Source organism: Rattus rattus, chromosome 4 (genome assembly GCF_011064425.1).
Source record: "Rattus rattus isolate New Zealand chromosome 4, Rrattus_CSIRO_v1, whole genome shotgun sequence".
NCBI classification, from domain to species: domain Eukaryota; kingdom Metazoa; phylum Chordata; class Mammalia; order Rodentia; family Muridae; genus Rattus; species Rattus rattus.
The window spans coordinates 74,831,071-74,848,200 of NC_046157.1; the positions used below are offsets into that span (position 1 = coordinate 74,831,071).

Here is a 17,130-nt window from a genome sequence, read left to right on the forward strand (position 1 = left end):
TAGTCTTATATAATAACCTAAATCTATTTATGTTTTGAAGACTTTGGTGACAATGTTCATGCTAAAACTGAGTCCTGTTATTGAGCCCATTTTATTTTAGGCAGAACTAATGTGAAATGGTCAGTGGGTCATATTATATTTCGAACTCTTGTTTTCTTTGTTTGTCTCTGTAATTCTTTCCATACGTACTCACAGGTCTGCATCTGAAGGCATACTTAATTACAATGGGAAAAGCAGAAGAAAATGGCAGATATCAAAAAGTGGAATAGTATATATTGATATCCTTCGACGATGTCCTTTCAAACAGTTAATAAATGTATCATTATAGAGATCATCAAATTGTAATTGTAAATGAATATTTTGTACTAGGAGAAAAAGCATAACAGATATATTAATGTATGTTTAGTAAGCCTTTAATCTACTATTTTTAATCAAGTACCAGGCATCTGTATCTAAGACACATTTCATTAGAGAAAAGCATGTATTTCTTTGAATTTTGGTATTTAAAATATTCTCCATTTTTATCTAAATAATGATTTAGGGACATGTCTCCTGAGACTTGCTCAGAATGCAATCAGGCATGTCTTGATTTGTACAGGCAAATCCCTACGAATGCTTTTATTTATTTTAAAATGAGAACATATTGCCAATGAACAGACACATTAAGATCTACTCATATGAGGAAGTTGCACTTCACGTGTTTAAACATGATGAATAATTATTTTTGTGAATTGGCAAATTCAGTATAGCATATGAATTTCCATTTTTAAATTTCAACCTATGTGAAACATTCTCAAGAGATTATTTTACATAGGGGTAGTCAACTTATACTTTCCATGTTAAGACCTATAAATACAGATACATATATGTACACATATTATACCTGAGTAATCCTTAGTTTGAGTAACCACTTATAATAGGACATATAAAGTACCCCAAATCCTGAGGCTGTCAGTAGATAAGCCATAAAGTTACCCAGAATAAGAAGGGATCTATAGTTTTGTATAAATATATCTAGTTGGGACTATACAGCTATGTTTCAAATCTACAAGTTACTTGCTAGTATATATAATGTGACTTAATGAGTTCTATAGCACTTTCATGTATAGAAAGTATGTAACAATATATGGTATATTACTTAACCACTTTTGTAAGATGTTTTCTATTCTATAGACAGGAATTGTTTAATCAGAAGATTGTGACATTCTGGTGGATGAAGAAATATATCTTGGCAATTTTGCTCTAAAATGGACTAGACAACCAGCTCTACAGAACAAGACCATATTAAAAATATAAACAAATAAGCAAACACATAAAATTTATTCTATAATAATGCTAATAACATTAACAATCTTATGGCACAACAATTGAGTTAATGAACTTAGAATTAAAGAATTTAAGAATGAAGTTAAGACGTAGGTCCTAAGTTATTTTAGAAATTATTCTTAATGCTATTCTGCTTTAGGCGTCACTTAATACATTTGCAAGAGAGAAATAAATGCTTTTTCATACTGGTGTAGTGTGTGCTTAGGGGTATACAATTTTAGTATTCATTACATCATAGTGACATATTTCTAATAATAAAAATGGAAAGCTAAATATTTAAAGATCCATTAGTTTTAATATGTCTTAGGGAAAGAATAAATGTGATAAGTTTCTGATAAAAAATATCTCTTAAGACAGGCAAAATTTCTTCTTTCATTTAAAGAAAATATAGGGTGTAGTTTATAATAAGTCTAAATGTTATTTGAAATAATTTACTCTAGGGAAAAAGTGATACAATATTTGTCTTAAACAAAAATTAAGTTGCTAGACAGTAACTTTTGTTCTATGCAGGTAATGTACTCAGTAGACATGTACCACTTATCTTGGAACAATTTGTCATATTAGACACAGTGCCAGGGATACACTATGAATTTTTTTAAAAAAGTCAGCTTAATAGAGTTCGTCTTGTCTGTTGTCTTTGTATAAATTTACTTTATTTTTTACTTTATTATCTCCTCATAATGTAGACTCAATTAAAACAAAACATAATTATTTAAGAACAGAGGTTTAAAAGGATGTTCAAGCCCATATTACCATTTATAAAACAAAAATTCAAGTATGCATTATATGGACATAGACCTTTAGTCTTTCCTATTGAGTCTGCCTTGGCCTTTGACACGTTGAGTAGGAAGGTGACATAAAGGCATAAGTGCGAATCTGGAAATTTTTTTACTTCCTCGGCATAACTACCATTTTTGTTACAAATTTTAGCTTTTTATACTTTGCTTATATATTGAAGTACAAGATGTTAATTAAAATATGACTTAAAATAAATTCAGTGCAATTTCTATCACTTTATCTTTGAAAAGAATGTTATTGCAGAATCTAGACTATGAGATAAAATATTGAAATTGTTTTGTATAACATACATAAACAATAAGAAGTATGTTAGCATTTGAAACCTCATAAGCAATGAAATGTATATTTCTATAGAAGAAGATTAAATTACTGTATAAAATTCTTAATTTTTTTAAATATTAGGAATTTTTAAATCAAAACAATGACTTCTACATGTTAAATTTTTGTTGTAAGTTGTTTTTAATCATAAAATTATTAGCAATGCAAGATATTTTGAGCATAATTTATTTATATTTTCTATGTAGCTTTTGTCTTTCTTAGATGAACATGTGAAAATAAATACGTGAATCATCAAGTCTATGACTTTTATCTTAATCATATTTTTAATCAATCTCATATTTTATATGTAAAATACAAATAGAAATAGGATTGTAAGATTAATATACTTGCATAAAATTTTGTCAGTGTTTTTTAGTTTTCAAATAACTACATGAAGATTTTTTTTAATTTAGAGAGAATATTTTTAAAGTTTCCAGAATTGAGGTTAAATCCAAGAAAAAAGTTGAAGCTGTTTTAAAAATTGATTCATTCAACAGTTATGCGTGATGTGAAAAAGTACAAAATATAGTTGTAAAGATAGACAAGTATTAAATTTTTCTTAAATATCAAGGAATTTTTGTTTGGTATCAAAAACACCAAATGCTCTTACTGTAAGTAGATTGCCTTAATTGAAAAAAATCAATAAAATAAGATGTATAGGAAGCTTCAAATATCTGACCATTTGGAAATTATTCATTTTATAAATCTGATCTTTTATGGTAATGAGAAAACATTTATTATGTGGACAAACAAGGAAGAATTAGAAATTCCATAATCATTTCATGGGGAGGAAGTTTTCCTCCTAAACTAGAAGAGAGTTAGAAGTAAAATTCACACCCTGACCTGCAGAATTCAAATGGGTACTTTGCCAGTACCTTGCCCAAGTTTAAATATTTTATATATTAAGCTATGGCATTTCAAATTCCAATAATTTACTCAGTAGTGCAGAACACCTTTCTTTTTTCTTTTCCTTTTTTTTTTTGATTTCTTTTCTTTTTTGTTTGTTTTTTTTCCATCTTTATTAACTTGAGTATTTCTTATTTACATTTCGATTGTTATTTCCCTTCCCGGTTTCTGGGCCAACATCCCCCTAACCCCTCCCCTCCCCTTCTATATGGGTGTTCCCCTCCCCATCCTCCCCCCATTACCGCCCTCCCCCCAACAATCACGTTCTCTGGGGTTTCAGTCTTGGCAGGACCAAGGGCTTTCCCTTCCACTGGTGCTCTTACTAGGCCATTCATTGCTACCTATGAGGTTGGAGCCCAGGGTCAGTCCATGTACAGTCACTGGGTAGTGGCTTAGTCCCTGGAAGCTCTGGTTGGTTGGCATTGTTGTTCATATGGGGTCTCAAGCCCCTTCAAGCTTTTCCAGTCCTTTCTCTGATTCCTTCAACGGGGGTCCTGTTCTCAGTTCAGTGGTTTGCTGCTGGCATTCGCCTATGTATTTGCTGTATTCTGGCTGTGTCTCCCAGGAGAGATCTACATCTGGTTCCTGTCGGCCTGCACTTCTTTATCCATCTTATCTAGTTTGCTGGCTGTATATGTATGGGCCACATGTGGGGCAGGCTCTAAATGGGTGTTCCTTCTGCCTCTGTTCTAAACTTTGCCTCCCTATTCCCTGCCAAGGGTATTCTTGTTCCCCTTTTAAAGAAGGAGTAAAGCATCCGCATTTTGGTCATTCTTCTTGAGTTTCATTTGTTCTAGGCATCTAGGGTAATTCAAGCATTTGGGCTAGTAGCCGCTTATCAATGAGTGCATACCATGTGTGCTTTTCTGTGATTGGGTTACCTCACTCAGGATGATATTTTCCAGTTCCATCCATTTGCCTATGAATTTCTTAAAGTCATTGTTTTTGATAGCTGAGTAATATTTCATTGTATAGATGTACCACAATTTCTGTATCTGTTCCTATGTCGAAGGGCATCTGGGTTCTTTCCAGCTTCTGGCTATTATAAAAAAGGCTTCTATGAACATAGTGGAGCACGTGTCTTTGTTATATGTTGGGGCATCTTTTGGGTATATGCCGAAGAGAGGTATAGCTGGGTCCTCATGTAGTTCAATATCTAATTTTCTGAGGAACCTCCAGACTGATTTCCAGAATGGTTGTACCAGTCTGGAATCCCACCAACAATGGAGGAGTGTTCCTCTTTCTCCACATCCTCACCAGATGTGTCACCTGAGATTTTGATCTTAGCCATTCTCACTGGTGTGAGGTGAAATCTCAGGGTTGTTTTGATTTGCATTTCCCTTATGACTAAAAATGTTGAACATTTCTTTAGGTGTTTCTCAGCCATTTGGCATTCCTCAGCTGTGAATTCTTTGTTTAGCTGTGAACCCCATTTTTTAATAGGGTTATTTTTCTCCCTGCAGTCTAACATCTTGAGTTCTTTGTATATTTTGGATATAAGCTCTCTATCTGTTGTAAGATTGATAAAGATCTTTTCCCAATCTGTTGGTTGTGGTTTTGTCCGAACCACAGTGTCCTTTGCCTTACAGAGGCTTTGCAATTTTATGAGATCCCATTTGTCGATTCTTGATCTTAGAGCATAAGCCATTGGTGTTTTGTTCAGGAAATTTTCTCCAGTGCCCATGTGGCAGAACACCTTTCTTTTAATGACCTTGTCCTTTTTTATTCTAAAGGAGTACAAACACATTAAAAACTCTTAGTGATGTGGTTTTTACCAATAGTTAATCTGCTATTAAATCACTCATTATCCATACATTCCCTAGATATTTTACACATATAAATACACAGTGAATTAGAATAAGTGTTGGATTTCTTACATCTTAAAATCTTCTGCCTAAAAAGAATAAAGCACTCCAATCATACCATATTCTATTGTGACATAAACACTATGTTAATGACAATGATTACAGTACTCAATTCGCTTTTGTGTATGCTGTGTACACTGTCAAAATTATCAACTGTTCTCACATTAATGACAATACCTGTATGCTATTTAGGGAAATATAAATTTAAGAATTGGTATTTTAATATTCTTTGCTCTACGGTATTTATAGGCATATATCTTAAATAGGTCCAATTTATTTACATTTATATATCTTTATATAGATAGATAGATAGATAGATAGATAGATTCATATACATGGCTGTAAATGTATTCACAGAGAAGGATATTTTGCATGAACTATAATCTCTAAATTTGCATTTGTGACATTTAGACAAAAGCCATCCTTCATTCTACTTTCTGACTTATTATAAATATTTCTCACTTATATTATTAACATGTATTAATCTCCACATAAATATAAATTCTAATTTAACACTCCATGAATGTGTCTTAGATTCTTCTTAGATATTTCTTTCATAAAAATAATGACATTTATAATTTCCTTATATTTATCTTTGGAGTATAAGGTACAGTAAAGCAAAATACACTCCAATTCTTGCAAAGTAAAGCAGGCCTGTGGTACGTACAAGAAATATAAAAAGTACAGAAGTGTTTGAAACTCTTAATAGTCAAAATTTTACACATATACATAGTTAGATTATCTACATATATATTGAAACTCTAGCAAGTGTTTTTTCATTTTCCATGGAAATAATTAAGTATAATTTCCCTTTGGAAAACAAAATGTCCCAATATTGTTATTATTCTATAAAAGGCATCCAAACGAATTTTAAAATAAGATTATTGAGTCTTTCTAAGCATTCCAGGTACATTTTGACAATGTGTGTTGAGCAAGAAGATGAGAGTACTATTTATAGCGGAAGTTTTGAGACAGAATTTTGTGTTCACTGAAACTTTGGAAGATTACTATTTTGTGCCATAGAGAATTCAAAAGATTTTTTTCCCTTGCTGACAGTGTGTTATTGTTGTAAACTAAGAGCCCTCAATAAAAAATGTAGGAAACAAGCTACTGTCAGAAATTCCAGTGTGAGATCAACCATTTAAAAATTTAAATGACTATCTTTTTTTCATTTTGCCTCTCCCTCATAATTGGCATCTATCCAAAAACTCTGAATATGGCTCAAATTATTTACCTGAAAGTACAGAAGAAACCAATCCATCCGGGAGCTTTGTAAAAGTAAGTTGTGCTAAAGAAAATTAGATGTCTTGTGAGTAAAATATTGTAATAATTTCAATGACTATGATGGAAGATTGGCAATATCTGCTTTTATCATATCTGCAAAAATTATTCATGCCACTTTTTGAAGCCCTGAATTTCGTGGCTTTGTGTATTAAATCTACCTTATGTTGGCTGAAGCTGACCCTGGTTAGCATTCAGAGAAAAACACCAGTTGATGTAGCCATCCCTAAGCACATTCCCTGATTTAGGTGGAACTCATTAAGAATCTCATATATATTCCTGAACAGGGAGTTAGATAAGAATGGTATGCTGAAATTTGTAATATATATGTATAATATATATAGTACATATTATATATGACATATATTATATATGACATGTATCATATATGATGATGTATAAAATATATGATATATATAATCATTGCCCCAAATATAAAAGTTCTTGTAAATTATATTCATTTATATAGCCTGCAATATTTAGTTCTGTACCAAGCAAGAGAATAGTAGATCAGCAAAATCATGTGAGAAGTTTGGGCTATGAATTAATTTAGTATATATTGATAATATATAAAAGAAAAAGTTTATAAAAACCAAAAGTATTACTGTATTAAACTTGTTTGAATCTGACACATTTGTTGAATAATTTGTTTTACTCTATAGGGAAACAGCAATACTTTTATGTGAATATTTCCTATGTTATGGTAACAGGAAACCAGCTAGCAATCTTTGAAATACAGTAAGCTTTGTGGTATTAACCACTGAGCCATCTCTTCAGCTCATAAATCTTCATAAATATGTACTATCCTTAAATGACTTTCCCCAAAAGAAAACAAGCATCAAACTTTAGTTTTATTGGTGGGAAACAAAATACTTGCATACTTTTTGTACATAAATGCAATTTACGACTTCAGACAAATCATTTCTTTGTGTTTTTATTAAGTGTGGACAATATATATATATATATAGTGTTATTCATTCTAACATATTTAAATTTAATTAAATGTGTATTTATATATATGTATATAGATATTTAAAACATGTATAGATTTTTTGTTTTATTAAATTTGAGGCTTGCTGATCTAAACTTTATTCTGTAGTCCAGGGTAGGGTAGTCTCTAACATAGCACTCCACCTTTTACACTTTGGGGTGCAGGGATACTTTGTTCTTGATTTCTTGAGTGAAATCACAGTGTTCAGTGGTGTAGCCATTTCTTAAGTGGCCTAAGCTCCAGTAAATAACCCTCATTGTGTTCTCATGCTAACAACTCTAATTAACCTCTCTAAGTCGGTCTCTAGCACACACAGGATAGGGGAGAGGGGGACAGGAGAGATACGGAGAGGAAGAGAGAAGGGGACTTGGAAAGTGTATGAAATGCTGAGTGAAGAAATGAAACAACGACCATTTTACAAATATGCAGGCAAATTTTACGTTGGAAATGATTTAAAACACAAACATAGACGTTTCACTCAATATTGGACATATGCCTGCAGTAAAACAACACAGAGCAACCTGTGGTTCAACATGCAGCACTACCAACAGCAACTGTAAATAAATACTATTTGGTCAACTATCCTACACTCCTACAGTTCTAATTTGTCTAAATTCACATGCAAAGAAGTGTAAGATTAAGAAAATGAATAATAAGTGGTCCTTTTTAAAACTAGTCATATTCACCTTTTGCCTTTCTAACGCAAATTGTGTTATGCCTAAATGAGAAGCCCACTCAAATGATGAATTAGCTCCGTGTTGTTTTCAACATTAAGTTTTTATTTTTGTGCTGCAGTTGCTGTGCACTGCCTACTGTCAAAAAAAATTAGGTTACCGTGGGATGAATATTCTCTAATGATGAGATTGCCAGATTGCAGGCCTGAGTGAGACCCAGTTCCTATTCTTGGAACTCGTGGATAATACTCAGCTTAAACTTCTGCCTGTCTCTTTAACAAGGATCACGCTTGTTTCCTCATTATAAAAGCTGAGTTCGATTTGTTTCAAGATATACACTCAATCACTAGCCAGAAATTTATAAAGGAGCTATATAGAGATTAAAAAAAATAAAATGGAATAATTCTCCATTAAGAAATGAAACATCTAAAAAAGTATTACTAAATAATTATTCTAATAAAACGTATCACTTTTCCTTTAGGGTAGAGGCGATTAACCCTATAGCCTCCTGACAGCTAAGTATATACTTCGGAATTGAGCTATAGTCTAATCAAGATCATTGCATTTTAAAATTTACTTAGCTGTGATTTCTCTCTGCAGGTAAACTCCCGGGCAAGGTTCTTAATGGAGTCTGGGGCTGAGGTGATATTTAGAATTTGAGTAGGAGAAGACAGTGACTAGCAGAGCGGCGCCAGTAGGACTGAGGCTTTGAAAGAATGGGGTGTGTGTCGTGCAATGATAAGTGCAGGTATAATTGAGGTGAAAAGGCTGTTATTCCGGTGTTACTCTATGAAGTATTTTCTACTGATTAGAAATCAAAATATCGAAATTTTTATTTCATGGACAAATAAATCTGTCTTGTGCATATACTTCACTTTTCTTCATTTTTATAGACATCTAGGTAATTATATAATCTGGAGACTGTGTCCATTGTTGCCCTAAACATGGATGTCTGAGCATCTCTCTAAGATGCTACCTTAAATTCCTTTGGGATCTTCAAAGTAAATAATTTATGTACTATTGTGGTACACATAGATGTTTAGGTGTTTACAAGAAAAACCACCACCACCAATAAAAATCCAGAAGGAAGCTATTAAAAGTACAGCTATATTTTATTTAAAGGAAGTCTGTGGAAGTGTGAGAACATGAAGCATTTGAGCCCTTCAGTAACACGAACAACTGAAATGTTGAGGCCGTACTTATGGCGCAATTCTCTGCCCTTTCTTTTTGTCATTCCTGATAATGCCCGATTCTTTTAAACATAATCCATGCCTGCGTACTTTAGTCACATTGCTGCTAGACATCATTTTGTTGACATCCTGACATACATCATTAGTTCCCTAGGATACAAATTGATTTTTACATTTCAGTTCATAGTTAATAAAATTCTGAAAAACAAGAGATGCAAACATGTTCTGGCCAGAAAAAATATATATTAATGATATTCCCAGTTTTTCATGGCTGTAATATACTTGAAGGTCTCTGTGAGTTCTGCTCTTTTTGGTGCTATCTTACCACACAGGATGTCTCAGTGTTAGAAGTTTCATTCTTTAAGTTGAGCTGAGATTTGCCTCTGCCCTAATTTGTACTTTTTTGCTTTTCTAATATGCACACAAATTTAATCATTTTTACCCATAATAAATAGACTTTCAAATATTTGATGTACCCTATTGTGATCGTTAAGCCTGTGAAATAGCACTTGAGCAGTAAATGGTCACATTTATACCTTGTGTTTACTTATTTATATACTTACAGACTTTCTAGCTAACAATCCTCAGAAAACTGAGATTCTCATTTCCTAGGAACACTGTCTATTGTTTTTCACTTGCCACGTTTTCCTATCACCTACTGATTCACTTCCTAACAAGTTTTTGCAATGTGTCCCCAGAACGCCATAGCAGTGACTCCATTGGGTTTGAATGTGATACTTCAGCTGCTACCCAGCTGTATCACTTTTCATTGTTCTGGTTGAGGAATCCCAACTGCATCTTGTGATAACTTCCAAGATTAAGAAGGTTGTTAAAAGGTATGCAGGAGCTGGTGTTGGTTAAGGAAATACAATATACAATGGGTATTACAATACATGGTGGGTATTGAATACATAGCTACTGTGGGAAAAAACAATTTATAGTGCTTGCTCTCTCATATATATAATGCAAATAAATATTCCATCAGTATTTGGTACCATATAATGAATAATGACAAAATATAGAAACGATCCTACTGAGTGGGTTGATAATTATAAGAGGGGATTAGTCATCCTTAGAAATAGGGATGTTTTGACATTTGCAAAATGGATGAACTATGGAAGAAAAGAGTTCTCTAATGTTGATTGCTAGAAGATGGAAGAAAGTGAGAATGAGGAGTGGTCAGTAGGGCTTCCTTTCACTTTCAATGGAAGAAAAACAGTTATGGAGGTGAATGGTGGTGATGGCTGAAGAGCAGCTGTAGTATCACATTCAATTGATTGCTAACAATTACTGTCTGGGCCTGATACTTCATCTCATTTGTCAGTTGAATCCTAGAATCACCTTGGATAAAACTATAGCTCCCGTGTTTGTCCTTGGGATTATCTTGAGTAAGTGAATTGAGTTGGTAAAACCAGTCTACTTTTGGACCTTCAATATAATATGAGCATCTGCTTCATACACTTGCATGATTTGACCTCCAAATCCATGGTGGATTGAACCTTGAACTAAAAGCAAATATAACCCTCCTTCGCTTAAGTTGCTTTTGCCAGGGTTCCCCCAAAGGAATCTTCCAAATATTTCTAGTTGGAAAGTTTGCGTTGAGTATATCTGTCACAAAAGAGATAGTCATTTACAGAGAAGAGTGAATTAATACAATAAGTAGGGTCTTAGAAAAAGAGGGTAAACATGGCCCTGAACAAGTGCATACTCCATATGTTAAACTCATCAATAGTTACAAAGAGAAGAGTTGCTCTGAGTCCTGTTATGTTAGGAGGTATGGAGCATCATGGTTAGAAAAGAAAAACATTTAAAGCTGTGGGCCAATGCAGGTCACCATCTTGCTACCAATGGGTTTAGAAGGGATGCCCTGAGCATCTCCAGAGTAGCCTGTCTTTACTCACTAAGCCCCTGGCGAGTCTGTCCCTTCCCATACTGCGTGCTTCTCTAAGGCCCCACACCTCAGCAGTTGTGCAAACAACCCGCACCATTTTACCTAATTTCTTGCATTTTTTCCCTGCTACACTGCTATTGCATTTATCTTCAAACTGAATGTACTAAAGCAAAATTAGGCCAATTCTCTTAGGGATAATTTAAAAAGTGCTGTCTCTGAGATATTTTCACTCACTGAGGTTCTTAGATGAATGTCAGAAAGCTCACTTCTTCCCCCTATCCGTGCGGTGCAGTTTGCTGTGGGGTTTTATAATTTTGTGAAACTGAAGGCTTGATTGCTTTGGGGAAATTCAGATGCAGATTTTACCTTGAAGAGGCAAAAGCATTGCTAAATGATGGATCAAGTGTAATGGGATTAAGGATTTTTTCCATCCTTTTTATATTAATTACCCATCCATAAAGGGAGAAACTAATCACCTTGTCCCTGACTAATGCTCTGTAGGCTTTTGATATGTGTTAGATGAAACTATTACAAGAGATAATGCTGGGAAAATTATTTCCTACTTTAGATACGGATATAATGCTAGAAATGGCAGGATTTAAGTTTCTGAGTCTAAATGATTATGAAGTCATGAAATGGCACTCCACATAGGGAAGCAAAACTGAACAGGTATCTTTGATGTTAAAAATAAATGTGTTATGGATATAAGTGGACTAGCTACCCATTAGCCAAACTGTGTAATGGCAACACTGTTGCAAATTGAACCTTGGCCCAACCAGTATGTGGCTAATGAAAAAGACCCATGCTCTGTCTTTAGCAGAAGTGTGTTCACTTAGATCTCCCAAAGAAATAAGGTTTACCATAGTCATTACTGTAACAGCAGGTGGTCTGTAGTTAATATTTTCTATATAACATTACCTATTTCAGTTATTTCTTTTTCAAAACAATACCCAAATATCTGGGAATAAGTCAAACAATAGCTACTGATGTAGAGGAAGTTGTATTCCACAGACAAAATAAGGAAACAGAGAATCCATGCTAACATATAGAAACAGGGAAGTTGGGTTGGGGATTTAGCTCAGTGGTAGAGCGCTTGCCTAGCAAGCGCAAGGCCCTGGGTTCAGTCCTCAGCTCAGAAAAAAAAAAATAAATAAAAAAAGGGGGGTTAGGGATTTGGCTCAGTGGTAGAGCGCTTGCCTAGCAAGCACAAGGCCCTGAGTTCGGGTCCCCAGCTCCAAAAAAAAAAGAAAAAAAAAAAAAAAAAAAGAAACAGGGAAGTAACTTTAAGTCTAATTAGGATAAATAAGAAAATGCTAAACACAAAATACACATAATCCATGAAGATATAAATAGGCAAACAAAATAGATGTTTTATATATACTGAATATAGTTAAATATAAAAAATGCCAATTACATATTTCATGAACAAGTTAGGACCATTTACCTTCGTGGCCCTATTGAAGGCAATATGGAAAGTGCATTCAAATTTCTTTAAGTGATATTCCCTATAAACTAATAAAGAATTGTTGTAAACTAAGACACTTTTTTTTTTATTCTTTTTTTTGGAGCTGGGGACCGAACCCAGGGCCTGTGCTTACTAGGCAAGTGCTCTACTACTGAGCTAAATCCCCAACCCCTAAGACACTTTTAAATATCAATATATTATTTAATTTCCTCTAAACTACACATTTCTAGAAATGCTTTGAGCCCATTTACTGATGCACAATGTTATTCCCTAATTAATTTAATTCAAAATTTTATAGAATTAGAATTTTTGAAAGGAGGAAATCTTGTGTTTGTTATAAATTCTGAAGGTACAGAATCAAGGCAGTATACATTTGCATCTAGAAGTGCTATTGGCCTTAGCCAAGTCTAGAAATACATAGGCAGAAAAAATGTATTCTATAGTAGACTATTTCTAACCACAAAAAATTTTAGATATTTAGTATTATTTTCAACTATTTAAATTTTTCTATTTATTATAAAACCATTTTCCTGTTATAAGAAATTGTGAAAACTCATCTCTTTATTGAAACATCAAGTCTCAACTCAGTTCTGACTGTTGTTTGTGGATAATAGAGGTTCTGATAACATTACTTCCACAAGGTTAATGTATTGTCTGTTTGATCACCTATGTTTGGAAAATGCAGTTTATTGATAAGAATAAAACATAAAATCATGCTTTACAATCTCATATACCAACAAACAAACAGGGAAAAATATTTATATGAAACATTTTGACCCTTACAAAAACATAAGACTAGTGTGATTTTGTTATCTCTGAAGATTTCTTCCTGGTTATTAATGTGGTAGTGTACATGTTCAAAACAGAAAATGCTTAATATTAATATTAATATTCAGGAGGGAAGAGTCTAACACAGTCTCCATACATGCAAAAATCTAATGAATACAATTAAATTATATAAATTGTTACTTTAAGATGGCTCTAGATTATACTATGTCTAACTATAAATTCTATGATATGCTCTGTGAATACTATTTTCCAGGTAATGTAAATAAGCCACACCATTTTCCAGAGACATGAAGGAAGTATTAAGGAGGTAGAAGGTAAAAACTACCAAGTGTGGTTTTGCGTCTTTGATTTTTATACTGAACATAGACACAGTGTAGCTTTTTATACCAAAGAAAAATTGCCTATAAAATTGAATACTGTAAATGAACATCAGTGCAGTGCTTATCTTCGGTCTGTAGGTTACTTGTCTCTGACTCTTGGTGACACAAGCAGTGTCAGCCTTAAGTTTGCAGATATTTGCTCCAGTTGGAAATGCAAGAAACACAAAAAGCCGAAGAGAAAGTGTGTCCTAATCTCAGTAGTCCTCTGATGGTTTATTACCTGCAGGTCTGAGAAATTACAATCATGCTATCCTCTTATTAGTTGCAAATCTCTAAAGCTATTTCATTGTGTTTATCATTTTAGTTGGTTTAAACACTTTTGGGATTTCTACTTTGTAAACATAATGGTCTTCAGCAGAATAAATAGATGATAAACTGAACACTGTATACTTCTCTACCTCATAAAAATGCTACCTTGCTTTAGAAAAATCAAACGAGATTTGTAATATAAAACAAATAGTATGAGTGATAAACAGCCTTTGCATTAAAGACAAGGCAAGATAAAATAATTATTTACAATGACAATGGGGGCAGGGCATTTCAAAAGTCTCCTAATCAGATTGGGCAGGACATAAAATTCTGTTCTGAAAAATGAAAAAAAAATATTTTTGTGTAGTTGTTGAATGCATTATCTAAAAAAGCAATAGAGTCTAATCAGTGGATGATGTGTTGGGAAGGTAACAAAAGGTGCCATGAAATGTAATAAACCGAATTAATTTAACCAAAGAGCATCATGTATATGTGGGGAAATATAAACATACATTCTGTCTTAAAATTAACATATGATAATAAAATAACCCTTCATTTAATGCTTGGGCTATGTCAGAAAGACAGAAGTAATTCATCAAGATAAACGTTCTGTTCCCCAGTCTGCTTTCACAACCTAGGGCTAGGCCTTACAGAAGCTGCTCTGGCTGAGGTAGTCTCAGTCATCCTGTCTGACAGCATGAGTAGGCTGGCTTTGTAACAACCTCACAAAGAACTAATGTAGTAAACACTAGAGAAAGCCAAGCTCTAAGACAGAAGAATGAGAACATGGTATGTTTAGTTCTATTCCTCACAGAATATGTAATATGGAACATGGCTGAGTCTTTACACTGGTTATCTAGGGATGTTCTCTCTCTCTCTCTCTCTCTCTCTCTCTCTCTCTCTCTCTCATGTTGGGAAAATTTGTATACAGCTTACAATTCTCAGAAGTAGAATAGCTATGATGTTCTTCGAAAGAATCATGGAATATTTATTTTAAGGTTGGTTTCTAACTATTCTTCTGCTACTTATGAAGAGGAAAGGAAACCACGTTTTCCTCTCTTTGGAAATAGATGCATATGTCTTAAATGATGAACAAACTTCTTTTTCACCATTTAGTCTGTTCACCACTAACCTACAACAATTAAATCATATCCTCATATTTCATGTTATAGTCACGTACTATGTGTAGTTGGAAAAATGGCATCAGAAAGATAAAGCCACACAATCCTATAAATATATAAATGAGCTTATGGAATTAATGTGTGGTGATTTATACAGACACTCAGCACATGTTCTATCAATAACAATCAATAACAATGTTGGTATTTTCTTGACAAAATAAAGAGGGAATACATTAGTCTCGATTGTGTTCGGAAGAACGGGAAATTCCTCCGCAATGGAGCCTCTGAGGATTTGGTAAGAGCAATTGAAGAGCTGTGAACTGCACTTCAGCGTCTTTAAAATAAAAGTCTCTAATAAATGCTTCTTCAGCTGCTCCTAAGGATAGCCGCCCATAAGGACAGATAAAAGAAGACTGAGTGGATGCTTAATAAATATTTGTTGACTTGAATAGAGTAAGTCATTGATTATGCTTCAACCACAGACATATCACAGAGCTTTTAGGAGATGCTACTGTAGCATAGCTTGATCTGAGGAGGAGTCACTAAGTGGGCGGTGGCTAACCGGTGCTAACCGGTCCTATCAATTAGGAAAGAGTTATTGCTGTGAACCTGATGCTACACTTTAAAAAAATATTGTGGACAATAAAGTAGCCTACAACTGGTAGAATTATTGAACTAGAAGAAATGGAGCTTTTCCATGATACGTTTTTTCATTTTCATATAGTTATAAAGACATATATAAATACATTCTTTAAAATAATTTTCTTTGTGTGTTTATTACAATTCATTTTCTACATGGTACAATGATTGATTAGAAGCCTGGAAGTCAGCATGCTTCTGGAAATTATGATTTAGATATGTGGCTGGATAGTCCATAATTCCAAAGGCTTATAATGCATCTTCAGAAGCTTGGGAATGCCTCTGTCCTGTGCACAGTAGAGGCTGCCGTGGAACCTTATTAGTCTAGACATTTAAAACAAGTTCCAACATTACAGTGGTCTCCGAAAAGCAAAGTTTCTTCTGGATAAGAGAATCTGGCTAGGCTGGCTGACAAATTACATACACAAAGCTTTACTAAATTCTACAAATTTACACACACATCTGAAAAGAACAGGCAATTTTTCTTGAAGTATTTCGATACTCATGTTTCAACATTTTCACATGCTTTGAAAAACTTAATCAACCACTGCTGTGTTATCCTTTATTAAACATCTACTTCAGGAGTTTTTTCTTTCTATTCCCTTAATGAAACACACCAATTTACTTTTGAAAACACAGTTAACCTTTAGGACCTAAATTAGAACCTCTATTTGATTATTATTAAATATTATTTCAGATTTAAAATTCAGTATTTTGGAATATATATCTCATGGTCTGAAAGTTCTTTTTAATAAGTCTCAAATAGTCATTCCCTGGTCTAGAGCTACCTTTTAAAGATGTCTCTGACAGAATAGTCCAACTGCCTGATATAGGGACCTGAGAGTGAAAGGCTTTCTCATTGTTAAATATTGGAAACCTCTGATACAAAGGCAAACTCCTAGAATTTAAAAGGATTTTCAGTAATATATTTTCTACATGTTAAGAGTAACAATATTTGGGGTTGAGGATTTGGCCCAGTGGTAGAATGCTTGCCTAGCAAGCGCAAGGCCCTGGGTTTGGTTCCCAGCTCCAAATTAAAAAAAAAAAAAGATTAACAATATTTGTACAAAAACTATATACTCTACAAATTCTTTCTTACAACTTTTAGAAACTTGTCCACTAGACTTGATTACTCTTCAAGGACAACATTAGATCTTACCAATGATCTAAAACTTTGTTCTTCTGTCAACGACCAAGAGTTCAACTTACCGATTTCTTTTCTTTTCTTTCTTTTCTCTTTTAGTATA

The 17,130-nt window shown here is 33.6% G+C and overlaps 1 protein-coding gene and 1 long non-coding RNA gene across 2 annotated transcripts in view; both read left to right on the top strand.

Moving 5' to 3' along the window:
- Positions 1–17,130, top strand: part of Cadm2 (cell adhesion molecule 2) — a 938,204-nt gene that overhangs the window by 192,409 nt on the left and 728,665 nt on the right. The window lies entirely within an intron of this gene.
- The window catches only part of LOC116897716, a 142,945-nt gene that overhangs the window by 94,189 nt on the left and 31,626 nt on the right, over positions 1–17,130 (top strand). The window lies entirely within an intron of this gene.